The following is a 24,145-nucleotide window of genomic DNA, read 5'->3' on the forward strand; positions in this document are numbered from 1 at the left end:
TCCTGAGTCTTTTTTCTCTATCTGTTAGATAACTTTGAAGTTCAAAGTACATTTATTATCAAAGTGTGTATACATTATACAGCCATGAAATTCGTCTCCTAACAGGCAGCCACGAAACAAAGAAACCCAATAGAATTCATTAAAAAAAGATCATCAAACACCCAATGTGCAGAGAGAGAAAAGAAAAGAAATCATGCAAACAATAAATGCAAGCAAATACATCAGTCAACAGAGTTTCGAATTGACTGCCTGGGTGGCTAGCACCAGGCATCATAGAGGATTGGGAGTACATTAGAGGGGACGGACCTATAGTGGGGATGTTGGCTTGGGAGAAGGTGCTGATATTGGTTCACTCATGCTTTCAGTGAATTTGAATGATTTTGTAGATTGGCTGTACATTTTCCAGTGTCTTAAAAGGTCTGCTGTAGTAATCCATTTCTCAGAATCTTATAGGAGGGCAGGAATCTCTGCTGCTGACTACAATATGAATTTTGCGCCAGATCTTCAAATAGTGGTGAACAATGGTAGCTCAGGTTGAAGTGTTTGATGTTCTGGTGTTCACCAAGCGAGGCAATTAGCTTGAAGTTGACTTATCACCAGTCGAGGAGACATCCTCAATGCACAGTTGTTGGTGTTTCCCTTTGGGAATGCTCACGTTTATATAGCAAATTCTCCCCCCCCCCCCCCCGGCCCCGTTTGCTTTCCTCAGTCTTGATTGGCTACCCCTTCAATTCACCTATTGGCTCAACTTTCTTGGCTCTGTGGGGTTCATAGGTGGTGTGTATTTCCATATAGATGCCATCTGCAAACACCTAAAGAGCCAAATAAGTGTCAACACTCCCAGAAAGAAACATCAGCAACTGTGCCCTGAGGGAGTCATCTCGACCTGGTGATGAAACTCCGCAAGCTAATTGCCAAGCTCAGCAAACACCACAACATCAAAGCTCTTCAAATGTTCTTTCCCTCGTTTGACTGCATGGCATAAAAGATGGTGATGGAAATTCGAAGTTCAAAGTAAATTTATTATCAAAGTACATATATGTCACCACATACTATCTTGAGATACATTTTGTTGCAGGCGCTTACAGGAAATCAGACAAATACAATAGACACAATGAAAAATTAGACTCAAACAAAGACTGACAAGCAATAAATGTGCAAAAGAAGACAAACTGTGAAAATAGATAGATGGATAGTTAAATAATTCTAAGAACATGAGTTGCAGAGCCCTCAATGTTCTCATCATCAATATCTGTCTTCATCAAGAATTAATCCATGTATAACATACAGGGGTTCTGTTGAACTTACATACCTACAACACAGCTCAAGTTGCATGTAAAACTATTGACAAAATTATGCATTATAAATGACAAACATATTGGGCACATATTAAAAAGGGACAAATTATTTTGTCAGCTAAAATAGGATGCTTTTAAACCTGATCATTTCTCTTGTGATTATACCTTCCTTTAGATGGAAGTTTATGAAAATGGTCACTCCTTCATAGATGTTATATCTGCGTGTGTTATGCTGACGGAGCTTTGATAAGTTCTTGTACTATGCAGCTATGGAGAAAATTGCAACTTCAATCAGAGAAGGTTGGAAAGAAATGAATTAGACTGAAGATGTTTACACTCTGATGTACTGTCACCGAATGACGTTCGAAGAGAAATGTGACTTTTGCTTTAATGCTGTGTCGATGTCATAACAGTTACAGATTTAATACACAGTGTTATGGATTCAATGCATTTCAATGGAAAAACTGTAATAGCTTCAGAATTGTTTTTCTTGTATCTTTATGTGGTAGTTATAAAGAGGTAATTCAGCTGTGAAATCATTAACCTTAAAGTCATATTTCCTTTCTCGCCAACATTCCTGGTATATTGGGAATGTGTCATTATATAGAGTAAAATATTTGTATCTAGCCCCAGTGGAGACCTAACCTATTTACAACAAGAAGCTTTGAAAGCATTTGGCTAAACAGAGATAATTTATCTCTTCAAAGGGTTTAACCTTTGTCTGCAGTTACTCTTTTTCTCAACTTTTACTCGTGTAATTACATAAATCTCATTCTCTATTTTATTACACTCAATGGGATAGAGTTTCCCCCCCAACCAGACTCTGAGAGACTTGTTGGCAGCTGCCCCAACTAGCTGAGTTCCTGCTTAATTTTGAGGGCTGTGCCTACTCTGCATTGGGGCACAAATAAATCCAGGGGTCTGAGCACGCCAGCCAGCCCACTGCAACAATGGCCATTTATATTCAAAGAAGGGAGCTGTTTGGGGCTGTAGAGGTAGGAACAAGAACTGTAGAAGCTCAAGATGATTTGTGTTGTGTAGAGGTGAACTACAGCTCCATGTAGGCAACAAAAATAATAGGCTACTTCCCTCTCAGATGCTTTTCAACTTGCCATAACAGACTGAGAATTTTTAAGATCTTAGTCTTCATGTTCAATTGCCAGGTAGGAAGACAAAAATTAGGTCCTCTGTTAATCACTCAGGCATGTTTCATAGCTGCTGTTGCAAATCACAATCATGAAATAATTCAGCATGGAGGTGGCTGAGGCAGTTGTAATCACTTGGCTTACACTTTAGCACACACCAGAGACTCTAGGGTTCCCTGGGGTCCATGGACCCCTTGCCTAATGGCGTTGGTCCATGGCATAAAAAAGGCTGGGAACCCCTGCTCTAGACCAAAAAATATATAGAAATACCGTAGTGTGGATTCACAACACACTTCTGATCCACTACTTGGCAGAATGAAAGTTTAGCAAGGACTAGATGGACCAAAAGGCCTGTTTCTGCGCTTTAGTGTTCTATGACTCGATCACTCTAGAAAGGCTTGACCCAGTCCAAATCATACATTATGATAATGTTTCCTCCTAATTATAGGAACCAGCCGGGGAAAATGGTACAATTTATCACAATGAGCATATGAGGGACATTCTTGTGAACGGCAGTTGTTGAAGTTAGCTATCAATGACTGAAGCTATATTCAGGTAATCTCTGCCTCCAAACACTATTCAATGTCAATACAAGGGATGGGGGAAGCTTGTTGGAAGTCAGAGTAGGGAGCAGAGAGGGCACCATGATTTTTAGATGTGGTGGCAGATGGAAAGGAGAAAAGTCCCACACACATAGTCGTCCAGGAGGCTACAAGATCTATCCCAGAGTGCCAGCAGCACAAAGTGGTTGACGTCACGTAGACAACCTTCTATATGACCCTGAGGTGAGCAAAGAAAATCCATCACTCAACAAGTCCATTACGAGTCCGGCAGACTGCCCTATGCTTTACACCTCTGTTACTCGGCCATCAGCCCCTCTGTCGAGCACAACTCACATCCAACAGTGCTATGCCTTTCCACAACGCTTTACAACCCACGTTCAATTCCTGCCGCTGCCTGTAAGGAGTTTGTACCTTCTCACTGTGACCGTGTGGGTTTCCTCCTGGTGCTCCGATTTCCTCCCACAGTCCGGACACATGCTGGTTGGTAGGTTAATTGGTCATTTTAAGTTGTCCTGTGACTAGGCTGGGGTTAAATCAGAAGCTGCTGGGTGGCGTGGCTCAAAGGCCCAAAAGGGGTTAGTCTGCATCGTATCTCAATATATAAACAAACAAACCTTGCAAGCTTACTCTATCACAGTTCTCACTCCTGCACCTCATGGCTCAATGACCTGTTATCAGTAAATCACAGAAGATCCACCCCTCTGAAAGACATTGCAACACTTCCATTAATGCTCTCGTGGAAGAAGGTTGCTGCGGTAATCACTCAGGAGCATGGAGGGAAGTTGCTGGCCACTTCTGACCAGCCATCAGAGGCTCCTTGGATTGTAATGAATCAGGCCACTGAAGGTGTGATTTAACCCCTTTTCTCAATCCCATTCTACCTTAATCTATTGAACATAGTCTAAGAGCCACTAAACAGACCCTTTGCAAAATAATTTTTTTCCATTATTGCCAACCTCATGAAGGGTCTCAGGCCAAACATCAACTGTTCATTTACCTGCTGAGCTCCTCCAGCATTTTATTTGATACTATTTAGAGATACAGTGCAGAACAGGTCCTTCTGGCCTATTGAGCCCTACTGCCTGGCAGCCCACCTATTTAACACTTAGCCTAACCACAGGGCAATTTGCAATGACCCATTAACCTACTAATGGGTACATCTTTAGACTGTGGGAGGAGACCAGAGCATCTGGAGGAAACCCATATGGTTCATGGGGAGAATGTACAACTTCGGAGTTGAACTCCGAGCTCCAGAACACCCCGAACTAGTGACAGCGTTGTGCTAACTGCAACGCTAATTTTGTGCATGTTGCTTCTTGTTATTGCCTTTTGCTTTGATCCTCCTTTGGCTTTTGCTGTTCCTCCCACAAAGAAGGACCACATCCTTAAAGTCAAGAGAAAGGAGTGTTCAGATAACAATGAGGAAGCAAGAGACTCTCTCTGCAGTGTATTGAAAATGGCCTCCCGAACCAGTTCAGGCAATGAAGCCTCTACTTCTTAATACAGTGGTAACTCTATGATTCCTATAGTAACTCTTTCAGAAAGGCATACTGACAAAGTAAAGGTTGTAGGAGGTGGAAAGAGGTGAGGGCAATAGATGTCAACAGCATTTATGTGGAAACTGGCATTGACTCAGAAGTTGCACGATGCCTGAAAACTTTGCACAAAGCCAACAGCACCAAAGTTCAACTATGCAGGAGACACTGGACACAAAAGACGGAAGACCTCACCACTTTCTGATTGCACTCATACATCATGCAACCTTATGTAACTAGCAATGGAAGGAAGTTGGGCAGTGGAATGATTACGGTTGAGGAGGAGGTGAAGGTACCCTGCTTAGAGAGGATTAAGAGAAGGAGGGAGAATTGATGGGGTTTATGAGGCCAAATCAGAAGTATGTTGGGAGAATTGCACCAGGGTCAGTGTTCAATGTCAAGGAGTGTTCATCAGAGAGGATCAGACTAGGCTCAGAGGTGGAGAACCAATTGATAAGGTGAAGCTTTGCATGGGTTAGGTGGACAAGTGATCAGGAGTCAGTGGGGTGAGAAGGTCAGATAGAAAACCAATCTAGAGATGGATAGAGGGATCAGAGGTCAGTGGTCAGATGGAGTGCCCACTAATGAGGTAATTAAGGTCTGGGATGGCTGGTGAGATGACAGAGTGCCCCAAAGGAACCATCACTGGGACATGAACATACTGGTGGGGAGCCTATCAGAAAGTTGTGTCTCAGTCTCCCCAGTAATGGCCAAGGTAAGTTTACACACCCCACACCTATTGCCAAAATAGGCCTCAATCCTGCTTCCATGAAATGCCCTCAATATCTGTAGGGCTCATTTGTACAAAGCAATTTGCCGCATATATTCACAGAACAACTGCTGAAACAAAAAAGTTCAATGTATTATCAATGCATGTATACTTTATACAACCTCGATATTTGTCTCCTTAAGGCAGCCACACAACACAGAAGCCCAAAGGAACCCATAAAAAAAGACCATCAAATACACAAAACGCAGAGAACGGAAAAAAACCCCAAATCATTCATGAAATGAAAGTAAGCAAATAGCAATCACCATTCAAGTTCACGGCCACTGCAGCCCATTCAGGAGCTCATTAGTTGCAGGCCACAGGTTCAGTTCAGCGCAGAGACGAGTAAACCTCACCAAGCAGCGAGCAGAACACTGGCCATCCCCCACCTCCGGCCGTGTCTCCCTGACCCCTCCAATCTGGCCCAACAATTAGTCATCCAAACCTCGGGTCCTTCCTTGCTCTCAGACCTGGGCCCTGCCACTTCAATGCGTGACATCATATGATACCCACGCACATCATACATATGTGAATCCACATCCAGTTGAGGAAGCACTAGGCACACTAACAGGCTGTACTATAGGAATCGAATTTCCAATGAGATGGCCTCTAACTGCATGTGTTCACGTGAAGTTATGCAGTCAGCATTTCCTGAAAAAGGTTCAATGGAAACCTAAAGCAACTGATTTGATCATTTTACGTCTACAGTAACAAATTGCTCCAGATCAGCTTTTTCATAGTTTATGACATCAACCGAAGCTCTTAATGGAATTATGGGAAAGCACTTTCCTCCCAGTTATTTACCACATTCATATATAATGGCATAATACTCCATCAAGAATATTAGTTGCTCGTGGACAAAGTTCACCTCTGCTGTTTTAATAGATTCAATGGGTGTCCAGTCTTCACTATTTAATCAGAAAGAGAGTGCAAGGATTGAGCAGTTGTTAAGTCTGTTGTGAAAGCCATAAAGACCAGGATCAAATTAATAGAGGCCTCCTCAGATGAAAGATCCACGACAACAGCAATGCCTGTAGCAATTCCAATTCCTATTTTTTGAGTTTATAATAAATGAGTAACAACTTGACAAATTACAGTACACCGGACGGTTTAGGAAAGCAGTCCACTGATAACGTATCCTAAATAATGATAGATCACTGACTGATTAATAATTGAAAGTGATTGGTTTCATTATATGAAAGCACACATTCTGTAGATAACATAAATAATAGCGAGTTACAACTGCCTTGACAGTGATGTCAAACACCCATTCCCTCTAGTACTGACCTTCTATCAAGCATTTTGTAAAAATATACATTTCCAGATAGAAACCCTCCAGCTCAAATATCAAAGTAATTTTTGTTATTTTTTTAATAAACGAAATCTAATGGGCAACATGCAATAAATGGGATTTGATCATTTGCGCTACAATTTACAGGCAACATAAGGTCATTCTGAGGTATTGCAAAACCCTCAGAAATGCCTGTTTAAGTAATGATAAAATGCCGATATAAACATAGATGATCTAAAGTAACAGGCTGAAGGAAAAGAGCTGAAATATAAAGAGCAACTTGGGGATATTTTGAGTCACTTTGGACAATCTGGTCCACGTCTGGGTTGTGCTGCTCAGTTGGTTCCAGCCAATCAGAAAATGCACTTAGCTCTCATAAGTCACTGGAGAAAACCCTGACGTGAAAAGTACTCTATTGCTTTGAAAGCCAGTAGTGTGGCTATTAATCCCTGTGGAAGATCTCTGGGCTGACACTCACTGTGAAGTATATGCAAACAGGGACCTACCCAATTCATTATTGATTATTGCCTGACCCTACACCACTGCCAGATGTGGTGGAGGTTACTTATCTTTCCTCCTGTTACCTAATAGTTTATTTTTCTAGCTTCCTTTTAGCCTTTTATACAGCTATCTGAATGATACTCCGAGTGCTGCCTCTAACTCTTTCTTAGGCAGAGGCACATCTTGGCAGTGGATAATGTTAAAATACAAACTTCTCAAAGTGTGATTTCAACTTTATAAAATGCTAATGGGTAAAGAGCTGTGTTTGCACAGTTAAGAGCTAGAATCAATCCTCCAGGCCTGCTTGGTGACAACTGGAATTTCCTGTCCTTAGTGTAGTTTTGAAAAAAAAGACTGGCTGTGGTACGTGTTAATCTGATTATGCTGCCGTGCAGAATTATTTTGCTTCTTATAACACATTTTTCAGGATTTTTTTCCCCAAAAGTTAATTAAAATCATGCCTAGCATTTTGAAAGGGACCTTACAAAAACATTTGCACAGTTTCAGAGGTGAAATGTTGCAGTCGTATTTTCCTCATTAAATTGTGGGCTTACCATTGGTGGTTCGTGTTAGTGAGCCATTAGTAAAGTTGTTAGTGAGGAAATTACAAGGTGTTAAAAAAATTAGGTGAAATGAAATAGTCGGTATTTGACATTTACTTAATGGCAGCAATTGTTTTGCTTCATTGCAGATAATGCAATTTTTATTTCAAACAAATTCCTTCCAGGATCAGAGTGTCTCATATTCCTTAGAGTACAGATAAGAGAGACTCAAGAAACTGCAGATGCTAGAATCTAAAGCAATGATCAATCTGCTGGAGGAAGTCAAAGGGTTAAACAGCATCGGGGTGGGGGGGGGAGGAAAGAAATAGTCAAGACCTTGGGTTGAAAATATACTTTGGGACCCTCCAGCAGACTGTCCTCCCAAATAACACTGCCATTAAAGACAGAAGAGATGGGTGATTTCTCAAACGTATTTCCTCCACGTCCCCTGTATGTTGTGTGGGTTCGATGGGTGGTGAAAATGAATGGGTGAAGTTGGGTGGGAAGACTTTTGAAGAAGTTGGACGGTGAGAAAATATACTCTCAATTCCATCGCCTTTTGTTTCAGGACTGAAACAAATGCTGAGCCTGAATTAATGAACTAAGTGAAAATATCCCATCTGAGTCAACTAATGGAATCAAACCTTCTGCGGAATGCTGCTTAGATTACTATGTAGCATTGCTGCTTAGATTATGTTCTTGCATGGTCCCGGTACTGTGATTCACAAGATATCCAGTGGATTGCACAGGCTCAGAGTACACAGAGCATCTCCACAGCATTGTCACTAGTTCCTCCCCATAGACAGCTTTAACATCTGGGTGTCACTGAGTAGCAAAGCTGTTTAAATTGAATATCTGTGAATGTCCCCAAACAATTGAGCTCCACCAAAAAAGAAAACAAAAAATGGATGATTATTAAAGGTTATCTAAGCACTCACATCTCCTCAGGCATAAGATTAGTACAATAAAATATTGTTAAAACAACTCACTTCGGCGGGCCTGGAGTTTGGGGTTCCATCATTGGCTAGTCCGGGGGTTGATACCGAGGGCCAAAGGTTAAAGTTCAATCAGACGTCCAGAAATCAAAGCCCAATGGTGGAAGCCTAGAGGCTGGAGGCCCAGAGTTGTTGGACTGTCATGTTTGTGGGGACAGTAGTTGGAAGGGAGTTAAGAGTCTTGTTTCGTAGTTGTTGTTTTATTGCTGTTGTGTTCCATTTGAGCGTGCTCTGTGTTGTTCCGCTGAGCTTTGTTGGCATACTGGTGCCGGAATGTGTGGCAATACTTGTAGCTGCCCCCAACCTGTTCTTGGGTGTGTTATTTGTTAACGCAAATGGCGTTATGTTTTGATTTACATGTGATAGATAAACTAATTCTGAATTAAAATTAATTAAACAGGAACTAACTTGTACCCACTGCTCTATGGATACTTGTTCCTGTTCGTTGATGTTGCTGAGTCCTCGGGAGGAGTCAGCGGGAAGACTTCCCAGCTTAAATTCTGGGAGATCTGAGGAGGTCTGTGTGGCCTCACTGGACTCCATGTGTTGAGATCGGTATTCCAATGAATGAAAGGCTACACTGTAGTCTGTGCCTTGGAGTCCCCCACCCCGTCACTGCCGACTTATTTTTCACTTGATAGGTTGTGGGCATGCTATGGTGACAGTGATAACATGGTGACACTTGTGGCTGCCCCAGCACAAGTGACTCATTTCCCTGTATACTTCAATGTACATGTGACAAATAAAGCTTTAAAAATACCCGATTTCAGCAGCTCTCATTTTTGCAATGCTTGCATTTCAATTGCAACGGGAGCTGAGTTTTTTTTTATTAATTTGCCACGAGCTGTCAATAATTGTGATTGCTTTACAAGTAGATGCAAACTGAATTGGATCAATCTTCAAAGCAATGGAGTGTTTTGCTTACACCATCTATTTGGAAAAGATTTGCCTTGTCTACTTCCACTTTGACCTCTGTTCCATGCCCTGAATTCTGCAAGTGATTGGCAGGAATGATGGGGTCAAGAGAGGTGGTCAGCTGCAGTGGCGAACTAACTGGTCATTAATAAAATCGACCTCCACCTTCAAATGTTAAATACCTTTCAAATGCATGGTGTGAAGAATATGGATCTATTGCACTTTGACCTCTTTTAGCCTTCAGCTATTTTCAGAAAATATGGGTGTCCTTGACCAATGGTTATTCTCAAAGCATGGTAAAATATAACAATTTAAATCTTAATTAAAATTAAATTTAAAGATTTAAAATTTTTAAATCTTTAAAGCAGTTAGCGCAATTGCTTTACAGCGCCAGCGATTACCGAGCAGGGTTCAATTCCCACTGCTGTATGTAAGGAGATCGTAAGTTCTGCTCGTGATCACATGGGGTTCTTCCTGGTGTTCCAGTTTCCTCCGACATTCCAAAGACATACAAGTCAGGATGAGTCAGTTATGGAATGCCACATCGGCACCAAAAAGCAGAGATACTTGCAAGCTGCATCCAGCACATCCTCGCTGATTTGATTTGACATAAAACAAAGCATTTTTTGTATGCTTCAGTGTTTCAGTGGGCATGTAACAAAGACAGCTACCTTCCTGGTAACTGTGAAATATGTGTTAGCAATTGAGTTCTTAACCTCTTATGGAGTGCACTACAAGATACAAGCAGTTCTAGAAAGGTACGTGTAATACATTCAAGGTCTCATCACGGGCTGCCTCTGAAACTTCCTATAAATGTTATTACAACCTAGAGAATATGACACTTCGCTTAAAGAAGTGGCGGTCTTAAAGAGACTTTTATTGTTCACAATCAATTTTACTATATACTACAATAACATTGGTGAAGTAGTTCAAGTTCAATTGTCATTCAACCAAACGTGAATACTCATGAATGCAGCCAAATGAAACAGTACTATTCAGGGTTCAAGGTGAGAAACACTGTACCAACGGTCACACACCACACAAGGCATAGGTAGCACACATAAGACAGCAACCAGATGTAAGATATTAGTGAAAACATTCACACAAAAAATATAGTCTAAGGCCCTGAGTCCCTAAGCGTTGCAGCAGTCTGCATTTAAACAAAATTATGGCTTGTCTTCTGCTGAGCAAACACTGGGGGGCAGCACTGACTCTGGCTGGGATGCCACGCCACCCTGCCCCTGGCACTCTAGTGGAATGCGATGACTGCAATGGGTGGCTGTCCGTGGATTAAGAACTAGTCCTTACTAGGACCAAGGTCACGCTGCTTGCCTGCCATTCACTAATAAATCAGAGAATCAGAGTTGCTGCATTCCACATTAACAATGTCCAACAGTGTCCTGCGATCACGAGAAAAGTACCTGAGATGACGACTTGCTGTTAGAAGGCACGCCAACTTCACGCCATGACTCCTCCGCTGCCTCTCTGACGCAGGCAGCAGCATGGGCCACACCAAGGCCAGCTCCTTCACTTTCTCCACCAACCAGTAACTCGCTGAAGGGGTAGACCTGCAGTACTTAGTTCTTAATATCCAGCAGAGTCTTGTGAACATAAAAAATATATGTATGCATGTATGTATATTTATTCTATAGTGGGACATCAACACTGAGGGAAGCACTCGATGCGATGTGAGAAGATAAATTGTCTGATGGCTGCATCCAGATTGCCAGCTTCTAGGAACATAATGTCTGGGGTTGGGGTATTCTTAGCACTTGAGACAATGAAGATTAAATGAAGAAGTTTCTTTGCTGCTATATCACCACATGCAGAATTGTTATTACAATACAGTATATGGTAAAGTTCATTGTAAAGCATGTCACCCTTTTAAGGCATTGGTGTACTCACTGGGCTACAACATCACTTATAGAGAGTTTGAGAAGCTGCTTCTGAAGAGCCCTTATAGATAATACATTAACCTTGTCAGAACTGCTTGTGTCTGTACATTCTTTAGTACATTTCATCAAAGTGCTCAATGGTAACCCATTCTTTACCATCAGCGGGAACATTTTATCTTGAAGATACGGTCTAGAAGATTACTGGAGCTAAGGTGCAGCAATAGAGTGAGAAGGATTGAGAAAAGTTTTGGGACAATGATTCAACCTTGCCTGACCTCTGCCTATGCTGTACCTGGGTCTGTGGTGCACCTGTTCGTTAGGATGCATGCCATTGTCTAGTCAACGCAGAAGTGTAAAGTATTTCTTGAGAGTTGCCACATTTAAGAAGGATTATCCATTAGCACACACAAAATACTGAAGGAGCGCTGCAGGTCAGACAGTATCCATGGAAAGGAATAGATAGTCAATGTTCCAGCCTGAGTCCTGGAACAGCAACTCTCAATCCCTTTCCATAGATGCTGCCTAACCTGCTAATTTCCTTCAGCACTTGATGTGTATTACTCTGGATTTCCAGCATCTGCAGAATCTCGTGTTTAGGATTATCCACTAACTTTCTTGGTCAAAGGAGCCAAAGGCCTTTGATATTGAAAACGGCCAAATATAGTGGTAAACGCCGCTCTCTACATGTTCTTTCCATATGACAGGAATATAGTGGTAAACGCTGCTCTCTATATGTTCTTTCCATAGGACAGGAATGAAGGTAACAGTTGAAGGATGAAATCTCAATTGAAACTCTGGATTGAGTTCTTCAGCTACCGGATTAGGTAGTCCAATCCCATATCAAAATTGACTTGGACTCCTGATGCATCAATAACTCTCGGAGATGTGAGGTGAGATATAGGCTTTTTTTGGCTGGAAGAAAGAACAAGCAGCAAATGACCACCACACTACATCCTGGAGACCAAGGCCGGGGCTGTGCCTCCAATCGCCTTTATACTGGGGTCTGTGGGAGGAGCCACGGGAGCAGTCAGCAGGGGTACGTGTCCAGACAGGTACATGTAGTTCACCACAATGTCACCTGGGAACAGAGTCTTTCATTTATGAGGAGAGACTAGACAGATGGGTGGGTTGGCCTTGAAGCAGCGGAAGTTGAGGAAAGACCAGATAAATGTGTGCACAGTAGCGTAACAGTTCGTGTAGCACTTTACAGTGCCAACAATCGGAAAAATCGGGATTCAATCCCCGCCGCCATCTGTAAGCAGTTTGGACATTCACCCTGTGACTGTATGGGTTTTCTCCTGGTGCTCTGGTTTCCTCCCACATTGCAAAGATGGATGGGTTAGTTGTATATATGATTTGGTGCCAGAAACATCGCAAAACCAGTGCACATCCTCAGACTCTGCTAGTCACTGAGACAAACAAGGCCTTTCACTGTATGTTTCAATATTTCATTCTACATTTGACCAATAAAACTAATAATATATTTTTTAAAAACCTGTGAGTGCTATAGAAAGGCTTAATAGTGAGAAATTCTGCCCCATAGCAGAGGTGTCTAAAGCTAGAGGGCATCGTTTTAAGGTAAGATGTCCGAAGTTTAGAGAAAATTTTAAAAAGTGTTTTTTTTTCCCAGATGTTGGTTCGAATGTGAAATGCATACGATGAACAAGTGGTAGAGGTAGATACTCTCAAAGTATCTAGGTAACACTTGAATCAAAAAGAAAGCTACATAGCAGGTGTTGGTAAGTGAGATTTCTATAGATCAGGGGTTCCTAACCTGGGGTCCATGGACCTCTAGTTTAATAGTATAGGACCATGGCTTAAAAAAATAAAAAAAAATGGCAAGTATAAATGAATAACAATAAATAACGAGATCATGAGATAAAGAGTCCTTGAAGTGAGAACATTGGTTGTGGGAAGATTTCAATGATGAGGCAAGTGAGTGCAGTTATCCCCTTTTATTCAAGAACCTGATGGTAACTATTCTTGAACCTGTTGCTGCGAGTCCTGAGAATTTTGTACATTCGACCTGATGGCAGTAGCGCGAAGTGAGCATGCTCTGGGTGGTGGGAATCTCTCATGATGCATATGTGTTAGGAGGTTAATTGGTCACATGGGTGTAAATGGACAGTATGAACTCGTTAGGCCAGAAGGGCCTGTTACCGTGCTGTATCTTTAAATAAATTAAAGAATCAATTGGATCTGATAGTATTGATTCACTTGAGCTGAGTTTACTAGGGTCATGTGCAGACTTTGATAACAAAGCACCATTTACCATAATGCTGGTTCACTGGTGGCCCTGACTTCGCTTCATATGACACACTATTATTTGAGCTATTTCCACACGGTTACTGCTCAGAAATTATACCATATCCCTCCAAAAATCCAAGGAAATGTTTCAATGAACATTTTAAAGTGTAGTTCAAGCTTTGAACCTGTAGCAGATCCCCCAAAATCCAAGGTAGCATTTCAATGAAAGTGTTAATGTTAGGTGTCGCTGAAGCTTTGAAGGGATATTGGTGAGAATTATTCACAATGCCAATAGGAAAGCAAAATAGTCACTCAAACTGATTGCTCTGGAATTGTGCACATCAAGGTTCTTGACAAACATTCTCCTCCAAGGTAAATTTATTATCAAAGTAGGTACATATCACCATGTACCACCCTGAGATTCATTTTCTTACAGGCATTCACAGTAAAACAAAGAAGTACAATTGAACCAATTAAAAACTACACACAAAGACAGACAAACAACCCATGTGCAAAAGAAGACAAAGTGTACAAATAAAAAGACAGAATAAATTAATAGCACTGAGAGCACAAGATGTAGGGTCTTTGAAAATGTGCCTGTGAAATCAGTTCAGTATTGAGGTGAGTTTAGTTATACACACTGGTTCAGATCCTGATGGTTGAAGGTAGTAAGTGTTCCTGAACCTGGAGGTGTGGGGCCTAAAGCTCCTGTACCTCTGTTCCGATGGCAAAAACTGCATTGTATCGTAATATTTTATACAGTATCGATAATGACAAACACATCAGATAGATAGGTACTTGGATGAGTGAGGTATGGAGGCCTAAGTCTGAGTGCAGATAGGTGGGACTAGGCAGAAAACCAGAATGGCAAGGACTAGCTGTTTCTGTGCTGTACTCTATGACTCAATGTAAACCAGCTTCTGAATTTATAAATTCACAATGGAATCTCCATTTTCCACAAAGGCTTTCTGTTCTATCTGTTCTACCTATGGCATCAGCAACTGTTTTACCACCAGAGTCGGTAAATCTGGTGGAAAGCAATCATTCTGCATGCGCCCAGTCGCCCGTTCACGTGTGCCTGTTAGCCTTGTTGCACGAGAGTGGAATGTTGTTCAGGCACAGTTAGGGCATGTAGCTTTGCTCACTGTGAAGACTCAGGCGAGCGGAGAACTGTTAGTACGTTCATCATCCGTCACTGCGATCACAGGTCACTGCTATCATTCTGTCAGTTCCAGCTGTCTCACATCGGGGGTTGGGAGTTTGGGGGAACCGTGCACAGGTAGATGTCAATGAACTACCCTTGCTTGAAAGGTTGACAAATGAGGATCCCAGTAGGCTGCGAGCATATTATATTAGCCGACCCTGGGGATTGCGTTTTTCGAGCACCTGGCACTCTTACGATTGTTTAATCTGCAGGACTGCAAGCAGAATTAGATTTTTAGCAGCATGGACACACTTGAGGGAAGTCTCTTATGCTGCTGGATTATTCAAGTGATGCATGGTGCTAGGAAACCACATCATAGGTTGGAAATTCTCCATTCCAGAAGTCTGTAAGATGTGGGAGCAGAATTAGGCCACTTGGGTTACCTAGTCTGCTCTGCCATTCCATCATGGCTGATCTATTTTCCCTCTTAGCCCCAATCTCCTGCCTTCCCCCCACCCCCACGCATTATTCCTTCATGTCCGGATTAATCAAGAATCTATCAATCTCTGCCTTAAATATACGTAACTTGACCTCTACAGCTGCCTATGGCAACAAGTCCCACAGATTCACTGCTTTCTGGCTAAAGAAATTCTTCTTCATCTCCATTCTGAAGGAAGCCCCTCTATTCTGACACTGTGTCCTCTGGTCCTAGACTCTCACACCAGATGAAGCATCCTCTCCACGTCCACTCTATCAAGACCCTTCACTGTTTGATAGGTTTCAATTAGGTCACCCCCTCAATCCTCTGAATTGAGTGAATACAGGCCCAGAAACATCAAATGCTCTTCATATGACAAGCTGTTCAATTCTGGAATCATTTTTGTGAACCTCCTTTGAACCCTCTCCAGTTTCAGCATGTCTTTTACTAAGATAAGTCACATACCCAGAGTGCCTGTGTAGAAAGGAAAATACAGAGATATCCATTTCTGGGTCCTGAGAGCATCCTTAATTTGTAGATCATCATCCCTTCTACCTTTCCCCTTTTACCCCGGGAACAACCTGTTGGCAGGGCAGAGATACATCTCTACCCAATGAGGTATAAGGTACTCCTTCCCTCTGCTAGCCTGACAGTCACCCTTGGGCAAGGCGTAGCATCTACTTAGCACCCCGATCAGGATCACATGAAGCCATGGGAGCAGGTGGTGGATGGTCGTACGAGCAGCTGGTGCATATTACAAGTCCTGGTTTTGCGACCACTGACGCCAGGCAGACAATCTCGGAAGAGTATTGATAATGGCTAAAATCACCCATCTTGTAAAGACACTGTCCAGAAGAAGGAAATGACAAACCACTTCTGCAGAAAAATTTGCCAAGAACGTTCATGGTCTTGGAAAGACCACGATCACTCATGTCACACAACACAGCACACAATGAACAAATGTTTCAAGGAATGACGTTTATCCACAGACATCGTGCAAGAACTCAAGTGATGTGTGCACTTAGCATGTTGAGACAGCATACAAAAATTCAAATGTTGAAGTGGACATGGCAATGCGAATGCTGCTTTCCCAAAAATGGTCAAGAGCAGAACCTGTGACCCAATTGGCAATAATTTTTGCTGATGTCCCACAGTAATCTTGAGCAGAGATTTTCATGATTAATTAATTAGTGGCAATAACTATGGACTTTCTGAAGGGAAAAGGATGAGTTCTGTTGCTTATTTAGGATTTTACTGTTATAAAAGTATAACAGAAACATATTGAAATAAATGAAGCATTTTAGAAAATCTGCTCAAAAATCATTGAGATTAACCTTTTAAAAAGATGATTGAAAAATAACATCATTTCTAAATAGTATTACTATGGTAAACCATTTATCGTCCAAATTCAGGCGTGTACACCAGGTCTGTGAAAATTTCAGAATGTATCATCCAATGTTATGTATTCTCCCATCATTCTAGCTAATGTGAGACATTTCACTGCTCTTAGGCTGTAAAAAAAAGTTTGCTGTTTCATTTGGCAGTAAATATTATCATTACGTATTTATTATTATGGGTGAGATTTAAAGAATTGAGGGGCGGCACTACATGCCATATGCCATATGCCAACAATTTTTGAGATGGCACACATGCCATAGGTTCGCCAACATTAGTCGATTCCACAGTGGCAAAAGCAGACAATTGGGTGAATGACTGGACTGCTCATGAGGCACTCCAAAATATATATATGTCTCTACTCAATTTATAATCAAAAATCTGATTCAACATTGCCTTTGAGTTAAGATGCCTTTCCAGAAAAGGTGCAGGGATAGGGCAACTCTTCAGGAGCAACAAAGAACCTGATGGAATAGCTCAATGGAAAAGGAGCATCTGGTTTGTTTCAGTTATCTCATGGGAGGAGAGCATTTTGACCACTCCATTAGCATCACTCCACTCCCCTCAATCTGTTACTGGCAGAAATCCTATTTCAGAGACTTCAGCAGAAAACGTTGACATTACAGAGGTAAACTGTGTCAAGGCTAAGCTGTCAGAGGTACAATTCTGAGAATAAGATGTGAAAATGCGAAAAGCCTTGTGGATAAAACAGAGAAAAAAAATCTTATTCCATTAGTGCAAAAATGAACAGGGATGTTAGAACATAGAACATTGAACAGTACAGCATAGAAACAGGGCTTTCAGTCCACAACATTGTACCGAACAAGTTAAATTAGTTACAAAATAGACAACAAACCCAATTTCTTTTTTCTATACAATGTCTATAACCCTCCTGTACATTCACAAGCCTATCTAAGAGCCTCTTGAATGCCTCTACAAGGTTTGCCACCACTACCACCCCAGGCAGCTCATTCCAGGCACCAACCAATCTCCGTGCAAAATAAAAACTTGCCCCATACATCTCATTTCTACTTAACCCTTCTCACCTTAAATGCATAATAGCATTTCACCCCTGAGAAAAAGGTACTGTCCAATCTACTCTATAGCAACACACACAAAATGCTGGAAGAACTCAGCATGTCAGGCAACATCTTTGGAAATAAATAAACAGTCAACATTTTGGGCCAAGGCCCTTCTTCAGGAATGGAAAGGAAGGTGGAAGACCGCAGAATGAAAAGGTTGCAGAAGGAGAAAGAGGACCAGCTAGAAGGTGATTGCTGAAGCCAGGTGGGCGGGAAAAGTAAAAGGCTGAAGAGGAAGGGGAATGGGAGAAAGGGAAGAAGGAGGGTCAGCAGGGGGAGGTGACAGTAAGGTGTGGAGAAGAGGTAAGAGGCCAGAGCGGGAAATAGAAGAAGAGGGAAGGGAGAGGGTAAAAATTTACCAGAAGGAGAAATCGATGTTCATGCCATCAGGTTGGAGGTTACCTAGACTGAATATAAAGTGTTGCTCCTCCGCCCGGTGTGGCCTGATTGTGGCCATGGACTGACGGGTTGTCATGGGCATGGGGAGAGGAACTAAAATGGTCGGTCATCTGGAAACTCTGCTTTTGGCAGATGGAGCCGAGGTGCTCTCCAAAGCAGTCCCCCAATTTATTTCGAGTCTCACCAATGTAGAGGAGGCTATGTCAGGAGCACTGGATACAATAGACAACCCCAACAGATTCAAAGGTGAAGTGTTGCCTCACTGGGAAATACCGTATGGGTCCCTAAATGGAGGTAAGGGAGGAGGTGAATGGGCAGGTGTAGTTCTTCTTGTATGCTTCTTCAAGATTCAGGGATTTCGTGTCTCTGGGGACAGGCTGACTCCAGCCGGTGCCCCTGACTGTAGCGTTGCAGGAGAACACCTAACATCAGGAGCAGGGGGCTAGCTGCCGTGGGCTGTGTGTCCAAAGACCTGAGCTGATTCCCTGGGAGTAGAGCTCGGAAAAAACGACGCAACAGACGTTTAACATCATAAATTTGCAAGTTGTTTGGTATGTGTCCCCTCTCGCTGTGAAATGGGGACACCTCTTTTTCCCTTAGTAGGAAGAAAGAGAGCCTGTGCTATGTTGAATTACTGGGTAAACAGGCAGCTTTTGGGGTACTGCAAGTCTGTGTCTTTATTGAAGCCTTGCAGCACTCTGGAGTGCTCAGTGGAGGGTGCTGACATTTTTTTGCTGGAGGGTGTGGGGGCGGACATAACCTTGCTGCTGCTTGTACGTGGGAGGGGGAGGTGGGGGGGGGAGCTTTGAGGTTCTAACGTTTAAGCCATCATTCATTCTTTGGGGCATTCTTCTGTTTTCATGGATGCCTACAAAGGAAAAGAATTTCAGGATGTATATTGTATACATTTTTCTGACATTAAATGTACCTGCTGAAACCGATTGAGACGTGTAACGCGTAGGCAACTCTTACAGGGATATGCGAGATTAGTGAGGTGGGACAAGTGGACCAGGGATTCATGGAGGGGGGCAGTAAAGGTGTGTTTCGGTGTAGGATCCCATTGGAGGTGGCAGAAGTTGCAGAGTATGGTGTGTTGGATGTGGAGGCTTATGGGGTGGTAGGTGAAAACAAGAGGAGCTCTGTCCTTGTTAAGGTGGTGGGAAGATATTCCAGGAATTGAAGGAGACACAGGTGAGGGCAGCATCAATATTGAAGGATGGGAAACCCCACTGTTTGAGGAAGGAGAACATCAGGAAAGCCTCATCCTGAGAACAGATGCAGCAGAGATGAAGGAATGAGAAAAGGGAACAGCATTTTTATAGAAGACAGGGTGAAAAGAAGTATAGTCAAGATAATCATGGGAATTGGTAGGTTTATAAAAGATGTCAGTAGACAGTTTGCCTCCTGAGATGGAGACAGAGGTGAGAAAGGGGAGAGAAGAATCAGAAATAGGTGGAGTCTTCTCTATACCTCTTAACAACCTTTATTGGGTCCCTGCAGCCGCAACCCTCCAAAGGAAAATCTAACTAAATTTGTACAAACTCATGTCCTGAACCCATTGCAATTTGCCTTTCGTCATGATAGGTCAATGACAGATGCAATCTCAATGGCTCTCCACACAGCTTTAGACCACCTGGACAACACAAACACCTACGTCAAGATGCTGTTCATCAACTATAACTCAGCATTTAATACCATCATTCCAACAATCCTGATTGAGAAGTTGCAGAACTTGGGCCTCCATACCTCCCTCTGCAATTGGATCCTCAACTTCCTAACTGGAAGACCACAATCTGTGTGGATTGGTGATAACATATCTCCCTCACTGACTATCAACACTGGTGCACCACAAGTATGTGTGCCTAGCCCACTGCTCTACTCTCTATATACATATGACTGTGTGGCCAGGCATAGCTCAAATACCATCTATAAATTTGCTGGTGATACAACTATTGTTGGTAGAATCTCAGATGGTGACAAGAAAGCGTATAGGAGTGAGATATGTCAGCTAGTGGAATGGTGCTGCAGCAGCACCTGGCACTCAACATCAGTAAGACGAAAGAGCTGATTGGGGACTTCAGGAAGGGTAAGACGAAGGAACAGATACCAATCCTCACAGAGCATTCAGAAGTGGAGAGAGTGAGCAGTTTCAAGTTCCTGGGTGTCAAGATCTCTGAGGATCTAACATATCGATGTAGTTATAAAGAAGGCAAGGTAGCGGCTATACTTCATTAGGAGTTTGAAAAGATTTGGCATGTCAACAAATACACTCAAAAACTTCTATAGTTGTACCATGGAGAGCATTCTGACAGGCTGCATCGCTGTCTGGTATGGAGGGGCTACTGCACAGGACCGAAAGAAGCTGCAGAAGGTTGTAAATCTAATCAGCTCCATCTTGGGCACTAGCCTAAAAGTACCCAGGACATCTTTAGGGAGCGGTGTCTCAGAAAGGCAGCATCCATTATTAAGGACCTCCAGCACCCAGGACATGCCCTTTTCTCACTGTTACCATCAAATAGGAGGTACAGAAGCCTGAAGGCACACACTCAGCAATTCAGGAACAGCTTCCTCCCCTCTGCCATCCGATTCCTAAATGGACATTGAAGCTTTGGATTTTGATTCTGATTTGGATTCCACGCAGCAACACACACAAAATGCTGGAGGAACTCAGCAGGCCAGGCAGCATCTATGGAAAAGAGTACAGTCAACGTTTCAGGCCAAGACCCTTCATCATGGCAAACCTCTTTTGTACCACCTCCATAGCCTCCACATCCTTCCTGTTAAGGGGTGTCCAGAATTGAATGCAATATTCCAGGTACAGCCTAGGGAATTTTATAATACTCTGCTCGAGCCTGCAAAAGAAAAATTGGACAAACAAGATCTTCACTGAAAACAACTTTTTAAATGCTGCTGACTCCTCACAAGTTATTACCAGCATTCGGTCCAACAATTATTATACAACCAAAAATAAAATTACTTGATTAGAATAACAGTGTTGATTCTGGAATATTGTTGTGTGGGAATTGAACGCCATTTCCCTATATAATGTTGCATGCTGATCATTTTTGCTTTATTTTCTCACTAGGGGTGAATGTGCAAGGAATAAAAATGTAAAGGAGGCGAATTTCTGCTAATGGCAAGCCAAGATGCTGCACTCCTGTGCGTTCAGTTCAGACATGTCTTCTGTGGATCTACTGTAACGAACCTGCTCACAGAAGTCAAACTAATTGCAACTAACAATTCCCAATCCAGTGTGGACATAACTTTTCAGTTTCCAGTCACATGCATCAATCATTTACTACAAGGGTGAAGACATATCACAATGCTATTACAGCTAGGGGTGTCGGAGTTTGGAGTTCAATTCTGGCTTCTTCTGTGAAGAGTCTCTCTACACCTGCCCTGTGGAATTTGTGGGTTTCCTGCTACTGTCCAAAGATGTACTGGGTAGGTTAATTGGTCATTGTAAGTGGTCCTGTGGTGAACTATGTGCCTGTCGGGACACGCCCCTGCTGACTGCTCCTGTGGCTCCTCCCACAGGCCCCTGTATAAAGGAGATCTGCGGCCTGACGCTCGGCCTCAGTCTCCAGGACATTGTATGATAGACACTCACTCCTGGTTCCTTCTTCCAGTCAATAAAAGCCGATATCTCGCCTTACGTCTCAGTGTGAGTTATTGATGGTGCATCAGGTCCTATGAGTGGGTTAGTGTTAAATCAGGGTGGCTGAGACAGTGCTTTTTTCTTGTGGCAGCACTACAGTGCAAAACATAAAATTACTACAGTATTATTAAAAAGTCTTAGACACTCTAGGTATGTATGTATGTGCCCAATACTTTTGCACAGTATTGTAAATAAATAAACAAACAGAATGGAGGAAAATAGAATATTGCTCCTCAACCCTTCTTTGCCATTCATAATTAGTAATGTAGACATTTCTGATTAATTTCCATATCCTCTAATATCTAGTGTCCAAAGGCCCACCAATTTCAGTCTTGGATGTATGAATGACTGAGCACCTATAGCCCTTAAAATCCATATTGTCATGACAACATTACATCAGGAAGACATTTCAGACAGCCACAGTTATGGCTCGTTTTTTTTAGGTGTGGCACAACCATCTTTACCAACACCCTCAAGTTGTTAACCAGAGTTTCAAAGACATACCACACTCTGAGTAAATAAAATTCCCTTCAGCTCAGTATTGTATTGGTCTTCCCACTTGTCATCACTGTGCAGTGCAAGGCATGCTCAGGGATATACTTGTCAGCTCCAGGACTTTCTGCTAATAGGACTTCCTCCCCAAAGCCTTCAACGTTGCCTTTGTTTAATGTCAAGTACAGAAGGTGACTCCCACTCAGCAAACTCCAGCTCATTCTCATGATAAAATGGAGGGTTGTTTACTGCAGTCGTCTCTGCTATACATGGCAAGTTGATGAGCACAAATAAGTTACAATACAATCATTCACTTGGTCGAAAATATGCTGTTTCCATCTCTTGAGCCCTTAATGCCCTTGGAGAGACAATAGAACCATATAAAGTTTCCCCACATCTTTTCATTTCTGGAACTTATCTTTTCCCTAATGATTATTTAAATGTCAATGTAAACGTTGTTCAAGCTCTCAGCGTCAAGCACTCTGGTTCCCTTTGTACATGATTCCACTGAGCAAAACTGTCCTCAGTTGCCACTAATTGGCACAGAAGTTGTTTTAAAAGTTCATTGTCTGCTTTTAAAGGAGGTAGCTGTCAGCAGGTTTTACCAAACTAAGTGCTGAACCCGCAGCTTCCCTTTTTACATTGATTTTTTAAAATTTGGTTTAAAAAAATTGAATTTATTCCAACATTTTAAAAGAAAGTTGCATGCTTTCTGTGCAGCCTGCATCAAAATTACCCCTTCAGAAATGATTATTTCCTCACAGAAAACACACCAAAAATAATGCGCAGAAGTAAAAAACTTTGTTGTAAACTGTCATTTTTTTTCATCGAAACCACAGTCACAGCCAGCTGAAAATACCAAGATCTTGCCATGCTCTCCGTGCTAATGTCAAACTGTCATGGCACTCAGTAGTGTTCAGAAGAATAAAATAATCCAAGGAAGGCGAAAATTAAAGTAAAATATTGCTTGGACATTTCTAAGTCTTCTGTTTACCTATGGTTAATTACCAATGGAAATTAAAAACCATATTGCCATGAAGACATGACATGATGAAAGCATATCAGGCAGCCACAATTTATGGCTCAGTCCAGAGGAGGGTCATGAGAATGAACCTAGAAATCAAAGGGTTAACTTATATAACCATATAACAATCACAGCACGGAAACAGGCCATCTTGGCCCTCCTAGTCCGTGCCAAGTGATGAGTGTTTGATGGCTCTGGGCCTGTTCTCAAATTCAAAGTTCAAAGTTCAAAGCAAATTTATTATCAAAGTACAGTGTGTGTGTGTACATATCTATCTATCTATATATATATATATATACGCACGTCCATATACAAGCCTGAGATCCATTTTCTTGTGGGCATTCATAGTAAATCCAAACAAAATAGAATTAATGAAAGACTGCATCCAACAGAATGGTGACAACCAATGTGCGAAAGACAACAAACTGAAAATACAAAAGAAAGAAAAATATAATAATAATAATAATAATAATAATAATAATAATAAAGAAATAAACAAAAAATATCAAGAACCTGAGATGGCCTTTAAAGTGGATCCAAAGGTTGTGAGAAGATTTCAGAGATGGGGCAAGTGAAGTTGAGGGAAGTTATCTCCCTCTGGTTCAAGAGCCTGATGGGTGAGGGATAATGACTGTTTCTGTACCTGGTGGTGTGGGTCCCAAGGCTCCTGGAAGCAGCAAGAAGCGAGCATGGCCTGAATGATGGATGCTGCTTTCCTGAGACAGCAATTCATGTAGATGTGCTCAATAACGGGGAAGGCTTTACCCATGATGGACT

The 24,145-nt window shown here is 42.1% G+C and overlaps 1 long non-coding RNA gene across 2 annotated transcripts in view; it reads left to right on the forward strand.

Annotated features, from left to right (window-relative positions):
- Positions 1–21,820, forward strand: part of LOC132378658 (uncharacterized) — a 55,469-nt gene extending 33,649 nt beyond the window's left edge. The window contains exons 2-4 of one of the 2 annotated variants that reach the window (XR_009507146.1): positions 12,197–12,339; positions 13,080–13,188; positions 21,280–21,820. This is a non-coding gene — a long non-coding RNA (uncharacterized LOC132378658). The remainder of the gene's footprint in view (positions 1–12,196; positions 12,340–13,079; positions 13,189–21,279) is intronic. The other variant, XR_009507147.1, reaches the window with a different exon arrangement.
- Positions 21,821–24,145: the final 2,325 nt, after the last annotated feature.

Source organism: Hypanus sabinus, chromosome 20 (genome assembly GCF_030144855.1).
Source record: "Hypanus sabinus isolate sHypSab1 chromosome 20, sHypSab1.hap1, whole genome shotgun sequence".
Lineage (NCBI taxonomy): Eukaryota > Metazoa > Chordata > Chondrichthyes > Myliobatiformes > Dasyatidae > Hypanus > Hypanus sabinus.